The following is a 15,670-nucleotide window of genomic DNA, read 5'->3' on the forward strand; positions in this document are numbered from 1 at the left end:
ACTTTATTATGATTTGTTTGAACTATTGCGCCTCACATTAAAAGATTTTGTCACGTATCTGGACTAGATTTAAAAGTTACTGTCACGCAGTATGCACTACTGGTAGTTATTGGATGTAAATCATCTAACGCAGTTACCCTGTGTCTAATGTATGTATGTTTCAGGTAACGTACACGCATTTCATTTCGAGATCCACAGTGTCAAGAGTGAGCCAATAATACCAAATTTCAGGCATTACTTCTCATCACTAACAACGCAATGGCCGACGTCATTTACTTAGCGAACGAGAGCAGCGGTGTTTGCGTAGAGTTCTCAGTTCTAATACACAAGCAACACTGCGTGAATGATTGCAGTAATCATGTGGGACGTAAGACGAACATATTCGTTTGAACAGTGCAATGAAATTTGGCGTTAATAGGCTGTGGCAACAGACGACCAACGCGTGTGCGTTTGCTAACAGCACAACGGCTGTTGCACCTCTCCTGGGCTCGGGTCCATATCGGTTGGAGTCTACACGACAGGAAGGCTATGGAGTGGTCTGATCAGTTCCGATTTCAGTTGGTAAGAGCTGATGGTAGAGTTCGTTTGTGGCACAGACCCCACAAAGCCACGACCCCAAGTTGTCAGCAAGGCACTGTGCAAATCTGGTGATGGCTCCATAATAGCGTGGACTGCTCAAAATGGTTCAAACGGCTCTGAGCATTATGGGACTTAACATCTGAGGTCATCAGTCCCCTAACTAACCTAAGGACATCACACACATCCATGCCCGAGGCAGGATTCGAACTTGTGACCGTAGCGGTCGCGCAATTTCAGACTGAAACGCCTAGAAACGCTCGGCCACTGCGGCTAGCTAGCGTGGGCTGCGTTTACATTGAATGGAATAGGTCCACTGGTCCAACTAGACTGGACCGATCACTGGCATGAAATGGTTATGTTCGGCTACCTGTAGGCCTTTTTCAGCCATTGCTGGAGTTCATGTTCTCAAACAACGATGGAATTTTGGAATTTTTATATGTAACATTGTGCTATGTTACCGGACCAGAATTGTACGCGACTGGTTTGAAGAACATTTTGGACAGTTCGAGCGAATGATCTGGCCACCCAGAACGCCCGATATGAATCCCATCGAGCGTTTATGGGACATATTCGAGAGGTCAGTTCGTGTACAAAATCCTGCACTGGCAATACTTACGCAATTTTGGACTGCTATAGGGGCAGCATAGATCAATATTTTTGCGAGGGCCTTTAGCGACTTGTTGAGTCCGTGCCACGTCGATTTACCGTACTACGCCAGCAAAACGAGGTCTGGCACGATATTAGCACGTATCCCATGACTTTTGTGACCTCAGTGAATGCTTCTTGTTTTAAAACTTGTGTCTACTATAATTACATTTGAGGAAACTGTTTTAATGTTGTTGAGAAATTGTGGATTTCTTCCTGAGTTTTTAAAAGGTAAGCACTGTTAAAGATATTGGCCAGTATCTGTGAACTGCACTGTTACACTGATATTAAAAACTTCTTACCTTGATATTTTCTGAGTAATGATTTTCTGTTCTGAAGAACATATACAATACTAGCCATTAAAATTGCTACACCACGAAGATGACGTGCTACAGACGCGAATTTAACCGACAGGAAGAAGATGCTGTGACATGCAAAGTGATTAGCTTTTCAGAGCATTCGCACAAGGTTGGCGCCGGTGGCGACACCTACAACGTGCTGACGTGAGGAAAGTTTCCAACCGATTTCTCATACACAAACAGCAGTTGACCGACGTTACCAGGTGAAACGTTGTTGTGATGCCTCGTGTAAGGAGGAGAAATGCGTACCATCACATTTCCGACTTAGATACAGGTCGGATTGTAGCCTACCGCAACTGCGATTTATCGTATCGCAACATTGGTGCTCGCGTTGGTCGAGATCCAATGACTGTTAGCAGAATATGGAATCGATGGGTTCAGGAGGGTAACGCGGAACGCCGTGCTCGATCCCAACAGCCTCGTATGACTAGCATTCAAGATGACGGGCATATTATCCGCATGGCTGTAACGGATCGTGCAGCCACGTCTCGATCCCTGGGTCAACAGATGTGGACATTCGCAAGATAACAACCATCTGCACGAACGGTTCGACGACGTTCGCAGCAGCATGAACTATCATCTCGGAGACCATGGCTGCGGTTGCCCTTGACGTTGCCTCACAGGCAGGACCACCGGCGATTGTCTACTCAACGACGAACTTGGGTGCACGAATGGCAAAACGTCATTTTTTTTCGGATGAATCCAGATTCTGTTTACAGCATCATGATGGTCGCATCGGTGTTTGGCGACGTCACGGTGAACGCACATTGGAAGCGTGTATTCGTCATCGCCGTACTGGCGTATCACCCGACGTGATGGTATGGGGTGGTATTGGTTACACGTCTCGGTCACCTGTCGTTCACATTGACGGCACTTTGAACAGTGGACGCCACATTTCAGATGAGATACGACCCGTGGCTCTACCCTTCATTCGATCCCTGTGAAACCCTACGTTTCAGCAGGATAATGCACGACTTCATGTTGCAGGTCCTGTACGGGCCTTTCTGGATACAGAAAATGTTCGACTGCTGCCCTGGCCAGCACATTCTCCAGATCTCTCACCAATTGAAAACCTCTGGTCAATGGTGGCCGAGCAACTGGCCTGTCACAATACGCCAGTCACTACTCTTGATGAGCTGTGGTATCGCGTTGAAGCTGCGTGGGCAGCTGTACCTGTGCACGCCATCTAAGCTCTGTTTGACTCAATGCCCAGGAGTATCAAGGCCATTATTACGGCCAGAGGTGGTTGTTCTGGGTACTGATTTCTCAGGATCTATGCACCCAAATTGCATGAAAATGTAATCACATTGCAGTTATAGTATAAAATATTTTCCCAATGAATACCCGTTTATCATCTGCATTTCTTCTTGGTGTAGTAATTTAAATGGCCAGAAGGGTAGATGTATGTTAATTTGGAGGAATATTTATTTTTGGAATGAATAGATCATTTTTATATATGCTGAATAAAATTAACGATATCCGGGAACCTTTGATTATACATCTGTCTTAATGTGTCCATAAGATACAGTATTTTGGGGTACGCTACTTAGATTAACACAGGAGAACTTTTTTGAAGTTTGGAAGGTAGGAGATGTGGTAAAGGCCTAAGTAAAGCTGTACGTGCGTGATGCCTGCCTGGACAGCACAGGCAAAAGTTCCGGATTCTAGACCTCGTCGGGCACACAATTTTTATCAAGCCTCAAACGAGCGAACACTCTGCTGCAGACTGAAAATTCATTCGAGATGATGCCACTTGACTTACGTCATTACCCAACCTAAACAAAGTTTAAAATTGAAGGTGATTGATATTAACACAATCTCAGTGTCAGATCGAGAACTTTCCACTTTCCTTTGTTTAGTGTAACTGTCATGATTACTGATCTTTTAAAGTCATGTAGATGCAGCTGAATAACAGTAACAAAATATGCGAAAATATCGTTTAGAAAAAAACGGTTATATGTAATATTCATCCTATTAAATGATATGCTGTCCTATGTTATGCCTGGCTACTAATTCTGTTTGTGTGCACACCATTTCAACAACTGACACTGTCTCCTTTTTGAGGTGCTATAAGCGATAGTTTAACATCTGCTCGTTGTCTGGGCTGCAACTAATCTAAACATCACAGTCTAGTTGCAGCTCAAGCACCACCACAACTCAGAGCACCTTACAGTTGCATAGAGTACAGAGACAATAATTTGATCTTCAGTCCTGGAACCACATGATGACTACATGAGTGGTACAAGAGTATGGCTGCAATATGGGGAGGCGCCCAGTATTCGGTCTTTACCTATAGAACCTAAGAAGCCAACCGGTTCCTCTCTCATACACCAGGTTCCGATGTAGGCGAAACACAAAAGAACTTCCCTCGTAACGCATGGAGATAATGACTAGACCTGTTGTCACACAGTTTAGACTACAGGCTCACGCCACACGTTCATTTGCAGCACTTAATGACGACATCTAGGACCATGACAGCAGACAGACTGGATAACAGGCTTCAAGAGAATATTGGATCTTCGTTCACAGAACGTGATAATGGCATCAGTCACCCCTCAAAATATCGTGTATAAAAATTTAATCGTCAAATTAGCTAGACACCTATCGCTTACTATCCCTCCTGGTGAAATGTCGGTTATTATATTGGCATTGTTCTCACCCGTAGAAGGTGCAAGTGATGGTTTCATACAGTTTTGAGACAAATTTGGTTCTGTTCGTACCAGGCGACTTTGAATGACTGCAGTTGTTTATAATGGGCAGAAAACTGCGCAACTTCGTTTTGTCTCTTTTTTCTGAGCGAGTGATACGTGATGTCTACGTCATGAGGTTACGTGGTTGTCACGTAATAAGAGATGAACAACAAACTGTTTCTCAACTTGCAACCTAGGATGTATTTGTAATATATGTCTGATATTTTGTCAAATATATTGCGTAACTCTTCAGTTATAAAACAAATTCCGACCCTACAATTTTTTTAATTGCAGGTAGAGCTGTGACGAAACAAAATCATCTGCTGTAAAGGTAATTTGAATGTAATATTTCATCCGACTAACGAACAGAGCATAAAGAGACGCTTCTGCTGAACACTCAACCTTTATTTATTATCGTGTTATAACAAAAATTTCTTCGTCATTTATCGTAGGCATATGTGTGCTAATTTCGTATTTTACTGAATTCTACATAAACTGTTACACTTAGGATACTGTGTAGGGTCTGAGGGCAAGCCAGAAGAGAAACACCTTTCGTTTGACATGTATGTTACGATTGTAACTTCTATATGTTATAAATGATGGTCAATTTTCTATATTTTGACAAATGCGTTATGATTGTAGCTTATATATATTTTAAATGCTGGTCCATTTTTTATATTTTGTCTTCCTTGTCAGTTCTGGTGGACAAAATGAAGTCATATAACAGTGAGCGAGCAGTAAATTGTGGTAATTCTGAGTTGAGCAGCATTTTGTGTTGTACATCCACACTATGTGGACTGATCTTATAGATAAGGTAAATGTAGGAGAGCTGGTAGTGTGGTTTTAGGACCTGTGAAGTGACTGATTATGGATGGTAAATATCCGCTTCAGTAACTGAACATTTCTTAACACTTAAATAATTCATGAATCGAGGGGACTGTTAGAAGTTAAACATTTTGCAATTGTTAGGCGCTGTACAGTGTTGAACTTTGACTATTTTATGCTATAATTATTATTATTATTACACACGTTACAGACTTTTTATCAGACCACGCGAAAAATTCATGACTACTTGTTCTTCCTGTACTTCCACTACTGCTTCATTCGCTCACTAAAGGCTCTCTTCCCTTCTTCGGTCCACTTTGGCCTTTGGGCTTTAGGTGCTCTTTTCTCTGACATCACTTCCCACTCTTACACCTTGTGCCTATAGACGCCTTTGTCCATGACGTCCGATGAATCTGTCTGAGCTCTTTCTAGATCAATTTTGACTTGTTTGTTGGTTGGTTGATGGTTAGTGTTTAACGTCCCGTCGACAACGAGGTCATTAGAGACGGAGCGCAAGCTCGGGTTAGGGAAGGATTGGGAAAGAAAGCGGCCGTGCCCTTTTCAAAGGAACCATCCCGGCATTTGCCTGAAACGATTTAGGGAAATCACGGAAAAGCTAAATCAGGATGGCCGGAGACGGGATTGAACCGCCGTCCTCCCGAATGCGAGTCCAGTGTGCTAACCACTGCGCCACCTCGCTCGGTTTTTGACTTGTGTCATCCAGGATGTAGTGGTCCTGAGTCTCTGGATGTACCCGAGGATTCTGTTGGTGAGTCTGATCTGTGGGAGTCTGCTTATATGTCCATAAAATTTTAGTCGCCTCTTTCTAATGTCCGCCGCCATGTTGCAGAACTCCTCTGTAGTGTCCCTGGAGTGAAGCCTATATCCATTTTCTGTGAGTTTTACTCCAATGATTTTCCTAATGATTTTTCTTTCCTGCGTCAGAATGTTCTCAAGATCTACATCTACGTTTATACTCCGCAAGCCACCCAACGGTGTGCGGCGGAGGGCACTTTACGTTCCACTGTCATTACCTCCCTTTCCTGTTCCAGTCACGTATGGTTCGCTGGAAGAACGACCACCGGAAAGCCTTCGTGAGCGTTCGAATCTCTCTAATTTTACATTCGTGATCTCCTCTGGAGGTATAACTAGGGGGAAGCTGTTGTGGCTGACAGGAGAGCCAACACAGGGTTTTTAAAGGAGGCCGAAATGCACGCCTTTTATCTCACGCAGGCTGGCTTGAGGTCTGGAACATGACAAGGGAATTAGAAGTGAGAAAAACGGACGTAGCTGGTGGAATACTTAACTTTAATCCGTTAACGGAGAACGTCGCTCTTTATGGTACATTATTCACAATATCAATAGTACGGATACTGGCGCCTTGCTAGGTCGTATCAAATAACGTAGCTGAAGGCTATGCTAACTATCGTCTCGGCAAATGAGAGCGTAGAAGTCAGTGAACCATCGCTAGCAAAGTCGGCTGTACAACTGGGGCGAGTGCCAAGAAGTCTCTCTAGACCTGCCGTGTGGCGGCGCACGATCTGCAATCACTGATAGTGGCGACACGCGGGTCCGACGTATACTACCGGACCGCGGCCGATTTAAAGGCTACCACCTAGCAAGTGTGGTGTCTGGCGGTGACACCACAGAACCAATATCTTCGATACCTCATCCAGAAACGCACCCTCTCGAAACCTGGACAGCAAGCTACACCGCTATGCAGAGCGCCTCTCTTGCAGAGTCTGCCACTTGAGTTTGCTTAACATCTCCGTAACGCTAACACGCTTACCAAATAACCCTGTGACGAATCGGCCGCTCTTCTTTGGATCTTCTCTATCTTCTCTGTCAACCCGATCTGGTACGGATCCCACACTGATAAGCAATACTCAAGTATAGGTCGAACGAGTGTTTTGTAAGCCACCTCCTTTGTTGATGGACTACATTTTCTAAGGACTCTCCCAGTGAATCTCAACTTGGCACCCGTCTTACCAACAATTAATTTTATATCATCATTCCACTTCAAATCGTTCCGTACGCATACTCCCAGATATTTTACAGAAGTAACTGCAACCAGTGTTGGTTCTGCTATCGTATAATCATACAATAAAGGATCCTTCTTTCTATGTATTCGCAATACATTACATTTGTGTATGTTAAGGGTCAGTTGCCACTCCCTGCACCAAGTGCCTATCTGCTGCAGATCTTCCTGCATTTCGCTACAATGTTCTAATGCTGCAACTTCTCTGTATACTACAGCATCATCCGCGAAAAGCCGCATGGAACTTCCGACACTGTCTACTAGGTCATTTATATATATTTTGATAAGGAATGGTCCCATAACACTCCCCTGTGGCACACCTGAGGTTACTTTGACGTCTGTAGACGTCTCTCCATTGAGAACAACATGCTGCGTTCTGTTTGCTAAAAACTAGTCAATCCAGCCACACAGCTGATCTGATATTCCGTAGGCTCTTACTTTGTAAGCGAGTTGGGTCTCATACGATCGCTGTTTCCGGAATCCATTTTGATTCCTACAGAGTAGATACTGGGTTTCCTGAAATGACATGATACGCGAGCAAAAAACATGTTCTAAAATTCTGCAACAGATCGATGTCAGAGATATAGGCCTATAGTTTTGCGCATCTGCTCGACGACCCTTCCTGAAAACTGAAACTACCTCTGCTCTTTTCCAATCATTTGGAACGTTCCATTCCTCTAGAGACTTGCGGTACACGGCTGTTAGAAGGGGGCAAGTTCTTTCGCGTACTCTGTGTAGAATCCGCCTTTGTGTGTAACATCAGTGTCTCACTGGCGTGTAGCACCTTAGGTTTTTTGTGCAGCTGGACAGACATTTCTTGTTATAAATACCCTGTGTCTTATATAATGCTCTCTTTAGTTTCAATAACCTAGTGTTTTGGGCAATTTTCTCCTTTCCTGTCGGTTCGAGCACTTCACCTAGGTACTTAAAGTGTGTGACCCTGTTGGTCTTGCCGTACGTTGTGTTCAAATTTGGTATGTTCAATTTCGTGCAGAAGAACTTAGTTTTCTGAAAAGAGATCTGTGGCCCTACTTTTTCTGCGCACACTTTGAGTACTTCTATCTGTGTGATTGCTGTAGTTTCGTTATCTGTGAGTAGTGCCAGATCGTCTGCTAGACAACCGACCTCCAGTTTGTCCTGTCGCACTGGCTTCCAATGGCCTTGTATCTGCAGATATTTTCCTTGATGACCTTATCAAGCACTCTGTTGATAAGGAGCGGTGAGAGTCCATCGGTGAACGCCTGTCTTGATCTCAAAGGGTTCGGCGATTTCCCGCTTGAACATCACCTTAGATGTCGTGTCAGTCAGTGTTAGTTTGATCAGTATCAGTGTCTTGCCGTCCAGACCTTGTCATGTAGAATGTTGAACAATGGCTGGCGGTCTATGGAGTCATATGCCTTCTGGAAGTCAACGAAGGTGCATGTGACTGGACTGTTCCTGACGGCTTTGATTTTCAGGGTAGTCTTCAGACTGAAGATTTATTCTGCACAAGAGCGACCAGAGCGGAAATCCGCCTGGTACTCGCCGATCTTATATTCCAATTGGTTCCGTGTTCTATGGAGTAGGCACGCTGAGAGTACCTTGTGTGTGACTTGTATTAGTGAACTGCCCCTGTAATTGTTCACATATTTGGGGTCACCCTATACTTTAATATTGTTATTTATAATATTAAATGGACTATTAAATTTACGAAATTCTGCTCACGATTACGTGAATTCTGATATGTTGACCATCATAAGTGAACTTTAATTATTTATGACCTGGCGAATATTTTGCATATAATAAACACTACATACCGTTCATCGCCGACAGTGTTGTTCAAATAGTAATTAATGAACCTGCTCCTACTTTAAATAAGCAATTATGCGACCGTTACTGAATTTTATAATTTCTGTAATTTTTTCATCAACATTTGTAGTATCATCGTTTTAACCCTTTCGTGACTGATGGCTCTGAGCACTATGGGACTTAACTACTGAGGTCATTAGTCCCCTAGAGCTTAGAACTACTTAAACCTAACTAACCTAAGGACATCACACACATCCATTCCCGAGGCAGGATTCGAACCTGCGACCGTAGCGGTCACGCGGTTCCAGACTGTAGCGCTTAGAACCGCACGGCCACTCCGGCCGGCTTTCGTGACTGATATCAAACATATGTTCCATTAAAGTAATACGCAGTTTTGAGCGCTAGGACGTCTGCATCTAATGTCTGTCTAATGCTAGCATGTAGCAAGGTCCTTTAGGAACTTGGAAAAAAAGACTATGGACTACGGGATAGACATATAGGAGGCTATGTACCAGCAAATGGCATGTGTTTATAGGTGGCACAGTGCATCTTTTTCACGAAAATCTGATCAAATGACCATCTTCTCCTTTCCAAGAATGTTAGAGGTAAGTAACTGTACGAATTATTGAGGTATTAATATAAATTGTATCACAGGAACTACTAAAGTTGGTCCGTAGTAGCAAATGATACTCTTGTAAAATTCAGTAAATTGATAACTATTGAATATTTCATGCTATACGGACAAATAAAACATAAAATGAGATTGGTGGACACTAGCTATCATGACCGAAAGCCACTCCTCTGTTTGTGTTTTATTTGTTTAATTATTATGTGTTTTATATCTTTTTATTATGTAAATGTCATATTCTCCACACTTCCACAGATCAAGACTGTAGCAAGAATGCCTTATAACTCTCCTTTGTTAACTATGTACCATATGTGTAACTTACCATGTGACTGCTAATTTATTTAATTAAATATTAAAGTTGGCCTATATTAAAGATTCTCGTCACCTTAAAGTGATAATTCAAGTGTAATATGTCATCCCACCATCGAACAGATCACAAGACACTTCTGCTGAACACCCTACACTTATTTTTTATCTTGTTTTTACAACAATTTCATCATTTATCGTAGGCACTTGTACGCAAATTCCGTGTTTCACTGAATTCTACATAAACATAGTGTGTATCATCTGATGGCAGTCCTGAAGATAAAGACCTTTCGTTTCACGTATATGTTATAATTATAACATATATTTTGTAAGTGGTTATCCATTTTCTATATTTTGACGTATATGTTGTAAATGTAACTTTATATACAGGGTGTTTCGACAATGACCGGTATATTTGAAACGGCAATAAAAACTAAACGAGCAGCGATAGAAGTACACCGTTTCTTGCAATACGCTTGGGACAACAGTACATTTTCAGGCGGACAAACTTTCGAAATTACAGTAGTTACAATTTTCAACAACAGATGGCGCTGCGGTCTGGGAAACTCTATAGTACGATATTTTCCACATATCCACCATGCGTAGCAATAATATGGCGTAGTCTCTGAATGAAATTACCCGAAACCTTTGACAAAGTGTCTGGCGGAATGGCTTCACATGCAGATGAGATGTACTACTTCAGCTGTTCAATTGTTTCTGGATTCTATATATCCATAGTATGGTGGTCCGTATTCTACATTTTGTGTTTCACATTAATTTTGGCGGGAAAACCGAAGGCTTATAAAAGTAAGCGAGCAGTACCTCGAGATCATTCTGAGTAGAGTAGCAATCTGTGACACACAGTCGCATTGTGTATTGGTCTTACCGGTAACTTGTATGTTGGAGAGCTGATGGTGTAGTTCTAGGATTTGTGAAGTCATTGATTTTGGGCTGCAAATGCCATTAAAGAAAATCGTGAGTCACTTGGAACTTAGAATCGGTGAGCCTGCTGGATCTTCATCACTTCACTAATGTTAGTCAATGTGCAGTATATAATTTTGGTTATTTTGAGGTGATAATCTGGAATTATTATTAAACAGACTGTGGGAATATACTCACGATTACGTGACTTCTGATATGTTCTACGCCATAAGTGAGTTTTATTTATTTATAAGCTGAGGAATATTTTTCACCCACCAGTGTTGTTCGGATAGTAATTAACAAGTCTGCTACCATTTGAAATACGCAATCACGCGAAATTTACTGAATTTGTAACTTTTATAATTTTGTCTCAATGGTTAAGCAATATTTGTAGGACAACCATTTTAATATGAGTGTGCTTTAACTATTGGAATAAATCATCATCTCATTACAACATAAACGTCTGGTGACGATTACATCAATTATTAAAGAGGATGTAACCTTTCTGTCATTTTATTAGTATATATTTTAATTAATCTTATATTAGTTTAAATTCGCATTGCATAACCTTTGACCAAAGGATCACAGGAGAACACTATTTTTGCAGCGAGGTTAGCGCCCGGGCATGAAAGCAGACATGTACGGCTCGACCCTTCGATAATATCGCGCCAATATTCCAAACAGAACTGTAAATTGAAACTTCCTGGCACATTAAAACTGTGCCGGACCGAGACTCGAACTCGGGACCTTTGCCTTTCGTGGGCAAGTGCTCTACCAACTGAGCTACCCAAGCACGACTCAAGACCCGTCCTCACAGCTTTACTTCTGCCAGTACCTCGTCTCCTGCCTTCCAAATTTTATCCTTTCTTTCAGGAGTGCTAGTTCTGCAAGGTTCGCAGGAGAGCTTCTGTAAAGTTTGGAAGGTAGGAGACGAGGTACTGGCAGAACTACAGTTGTGAGGAAGGGTCCTGAGTCGTGCTTTGGTAGCTCAGTTGGTAGAGCACTTGCCCGCGAAAGACAAAGGTCCTGAGTTCGAGTCTCGGTCCGGCACACAGTTTTAATCTGCCAGGAAGTTTCATATCAGCGCACACTCCGCTGTAGAGTGAAAATTTCGTTCTAGAACTGTACATTGCTCAACCGTGACTAGTGCCCACTCTCGTCATAGGAATTATTTCAAATAAACAGCGTTAGTACTGATCAGTTGCAGGTCATTACAGCTTATAACTTATATTGCCACAAAAAATAGTACACACTTCTAGAGGTTTCCAGTTCACTCAAGGTTTATTGTTGTAACACCGCTGACGAATCGCATGACTTTCCACATAACACACGCGTTCGACTGGAGACAAGCTCGCAGATCGAACTGGCCAGGGAAGTCGCTGCACATCCTGCAGAGCACCATGAGTTTCGCAGGCAGATAATGGACGAGAATTGTCCTGTTAGAGCAACACATCATTAGGGGAAGTGGCAACAAAACGACTATTCACGTTGGTGTGTAGAATATATGAGTCTAGCGACATACCATCTGACTTTCGGAAAAGCATCATCCACACAATTCCGAAGACGGCAAGAGCTGACAATTGCGAGAATTATCGCACAATCAGCTTAACAGCTCATGCATCGAAGCTGCTTAAAAGAATAATATACAGAAGAATGGAAAAGAAAATTGAGAATGCGCTAGGCGACGATCAGTTTGGCTTTAGGAAAAGTAAAGGCACGAGAGAGGCAATTCTGATTTGTCGACCTGGAAAACGTGTTCGACAATATAAAATGGTGCAAGCTGTTCAAGATTCTGCAAAAAGTAGGGGTAAGCCATAGGGAGAGACGGGTCATATACAATATGTACAACAACCAAGAGCGAATAATAAGAGTGGACAATCAAGAACGAAGTGCTAGTATTAAGAAGGGTGTAAGACAAGGCTGTAGCCTTTCGCCCCTACTCTTCAATCTGTACATCGAGGAAGCAATGATGGAAATAAAAGAAAGGTTCAGGAGTGGAATTAAAATACAAGGTGAAAGGATATCAATGATACGATTCGCTGATGACATTGCTATCCTGAGTGAAAGTGAAGAAGAATTAAATGATATGCTGAACGGAATGAACAGTCTAATGAGTACACAGTATGGTTTGAGAGTAAATCGGAGACAGAGATTGGAATACGTCAAGCAAATAATTGAGGACGTAGGTTGCAAGTACCACTCTGAGATGAAGAATTCGTGGCGGGCCGCATCAAACCAGTCAGTAGGCTGATGAAAAAAAAAGCAACACATCACGGGTCGAACAACATTATCGCAGCCCCGACCATAAGGCCTGGGATGGGGGCAGTTGGTCTCGGACGAATGCACTCTATGAGGCAGCAGTCGCCAGGTCTACATCGTCTGTGCAGGCAGAATCTGCTTTCACCGCGCCATTCCGTCTTCCACGTGGTTCTCTGACGGCACCAATTGAGTCGCAAACGTGGATGCTGCTGACGTTTAAAATAAAAGTGTAGTTTCTACCTTTGTCGATCTTAAAAATGTGTACGACTCAGCGTACCGAACGTCTGTCTTACAGATTCCAATAAATCAATCACATTAGGGCAAACTAATATTAGAAAAGTCTGCTTGACTTTTATAGATGGCCTAGCTGTTCTGTGTCCGGGTATCCAAAGCCTATGAAGACAAATAGAAATCTGTAAATAAACGGCTGAACGATAAGGTCTCCAAACTTCATTAAAAAAGAAGGAGAGGGACACAAAAAATTCCAGAAACTAGATGTGGAAATATCGAGAGAGTATCTCCTTTCACATACGTAGGCAATATAAAGCAAGGAACTGTGTTAGAAATAAATGGTTATTAAATACGTTGTCACAAAATGGAAACCGTCTTCAGACATACAAAAGACGTCTACGACAAATAATTCATGTCAAAATACAAAAAACTGTAATATTACAATGCAATCATCAAAGAAGTGAGTCTTTACAGAACTGAAAAAGTAATTTTAAAAAGAGAAAGAAAGAGACTGAAGAAACCCAAAAGAAAAAAAGGAAAAGTAATCAGGAAGGCGTTATGTCCAAAATAAATACAAAAAAGGAAATATAAACTAAGAGCAAATAACGAGTTCAGAAGTACACACTTTTACTCCGATACTAAAAAAACGTATGAACATCGAACATATGAAAAGAACTACAGAAACTATGGAATTCCATTAACATCAACATTTATATTCTGCTATACACCTTGCCGTGTGTGGTGGATGGTATTTTGTATGCCCCTGTCATTTCTCCGATTTCTGTTCTAGTCGCGAGTGGTTCGCAGGTAGAACTATTGCTGGTAAGCCCCTTTGTGGGCTCGAACCTCTCTAATTTTATGTTCATGGTCTTGGCGCGAGATATACTTAGGAGGAAGCAATGTATTTGTTGACACTTCTAGCCATGTACACTCTAGGAACTCTGACAGTAAACAACACCGTGATGCAAGATGTCTTCCTTTCAGCTTCTGCCACTGGAACCGATTGATCATCTCTGAGACATTTTAGTGCTTGTTAAATGCACCTGTAATGGAGTATGCTGCTCTTTGAATTTTCTCTGTTTCCTGTAGCTATCCTATCTGCTATGTACGTCATACTGACTAGTAACATTCAAGTATTCGTCGAACGAGGATTTTATAAGCTACATGATTTGTTGATGGGGATTCTTCCAATAAGCCTCAGTTTTAGGTCTGTCTTTCCTGCTATTAGTTCCATGCGGTCCTTCCCCTTTAAATCACTTCGTATGCATACTCCTGTACACTGAGGTGACAAAAATCATTGGATAACGATATGCAGATAGTATCGAGTACATAAGGTATAATTGGGCAGTGCATTGGCGGAGCTGTCATTTATACCCAGGTGGGTTCATGTGAAAACGTTTCCGACTTGATTATGGCCGCACAACGTGAATTACCTTGAACACGGTATAGTAGTTGGAGCTAGACGCATGGGAAATTCCATTTCGGGAATCGTTAGGGAAGCCAATGTTACGAGATCCACAGTGTTAACAGTGTGCCAGTGTACCTCTCACCATGGCCGACGTCGTCCGCTTTAACGACGGAGAGCTGTGGCGTTTGCGTAGAGATGTCAGTGCTAACAGACAAGCAACACTGTGTGAAATAACCGCATAAACCAACGTGGGACGTGCGACGAACGTATCCGTTGGGAAATGCAGCGAAATTTGGTGTTAATGGGCTACGGCAGCAGACGACTGACGCGAGTGTCTTTGCAAACAGCACAACATCGTGCCCGACCGAGACTCGAACTCGGGACCTTTGCCTTTCGCGGGCAAGTGCTCTACCAACTGAGCTACCGAAGCACGACTCACGTCCGGTACTCACAGCTTTACTTCTGCCAGGCTGTGGCTAAGCCATGTCTCCGCAATATCCTTTCTTTCAGGAGTGCTAGTTCTGTAAGTTTCGCAGAAGAGCTTCTGTAAAGTTTGGAAGGTAGGAGACGAGGTACTGGCAGAAGTAAAGCTGTGAGTACCGGACGTGAGTCGTGCTTCGGTAGCTCAGTTGGTAGAGCACTTGCCCGCGAAAGGCAAAGTTCCCGAGTTCGAGTCTCGGTCGGGCACACAGTTTTAACCTGCCAGGAAGTTTCATATCAGCGCACACTCCGCTGCAGAGTGAAAATCTCATTCTGGAGCACAACATCGCTTGCACTGTCATTTCTGTACTCGGTTGGAACCAAGACGATTGGAAAACCCAGGCGAGTACCGATTTCAGCTGGTAAGAGCTGATGGATTCGGGTTTGGCATAGGCCCCTCAAAGCCAAGGACGCCAGTTGTTAACAACTCACAGAGCAAGCTGGTGCTGACTCCGTAATGGTGTCGCCTGTGTTTACGTGGAATGGAGTGGGTCCTCTGGTTCATCCGAACCA

General features: G+C 42.8%; 1 protein-coding gene across 2 annotated transcripts in view; it reads right to left on the reverse strand.

Moving 5' to 3' along the window:
• Window positions 1-15,670, reverse strand: part of LOC126356033 (trypsin alpha-3-like) — a 307,460-nt gene that overhangs the window by 173,831 nt on the left and 117,959 nt on the right. The gene's annotated exons all lie outside the window — the stretch shown is intronic.

The sequence above is a fragment of the Schistocerca gregaria genome, chromosome 3 (assembly GCF_023897955.1).
Source record: "Schistocerca gregaria isolate iqSchGreg1 chromosome 3, iqSchGreg1.2, whole genome shotgun sequence".
Taxonomy (NCBI): Eukaryota; Metazoa; Arthropoda; class Insecta; order Orthoptera; family Acrididae; genus Schistocerca; species Schistocerca gregaria.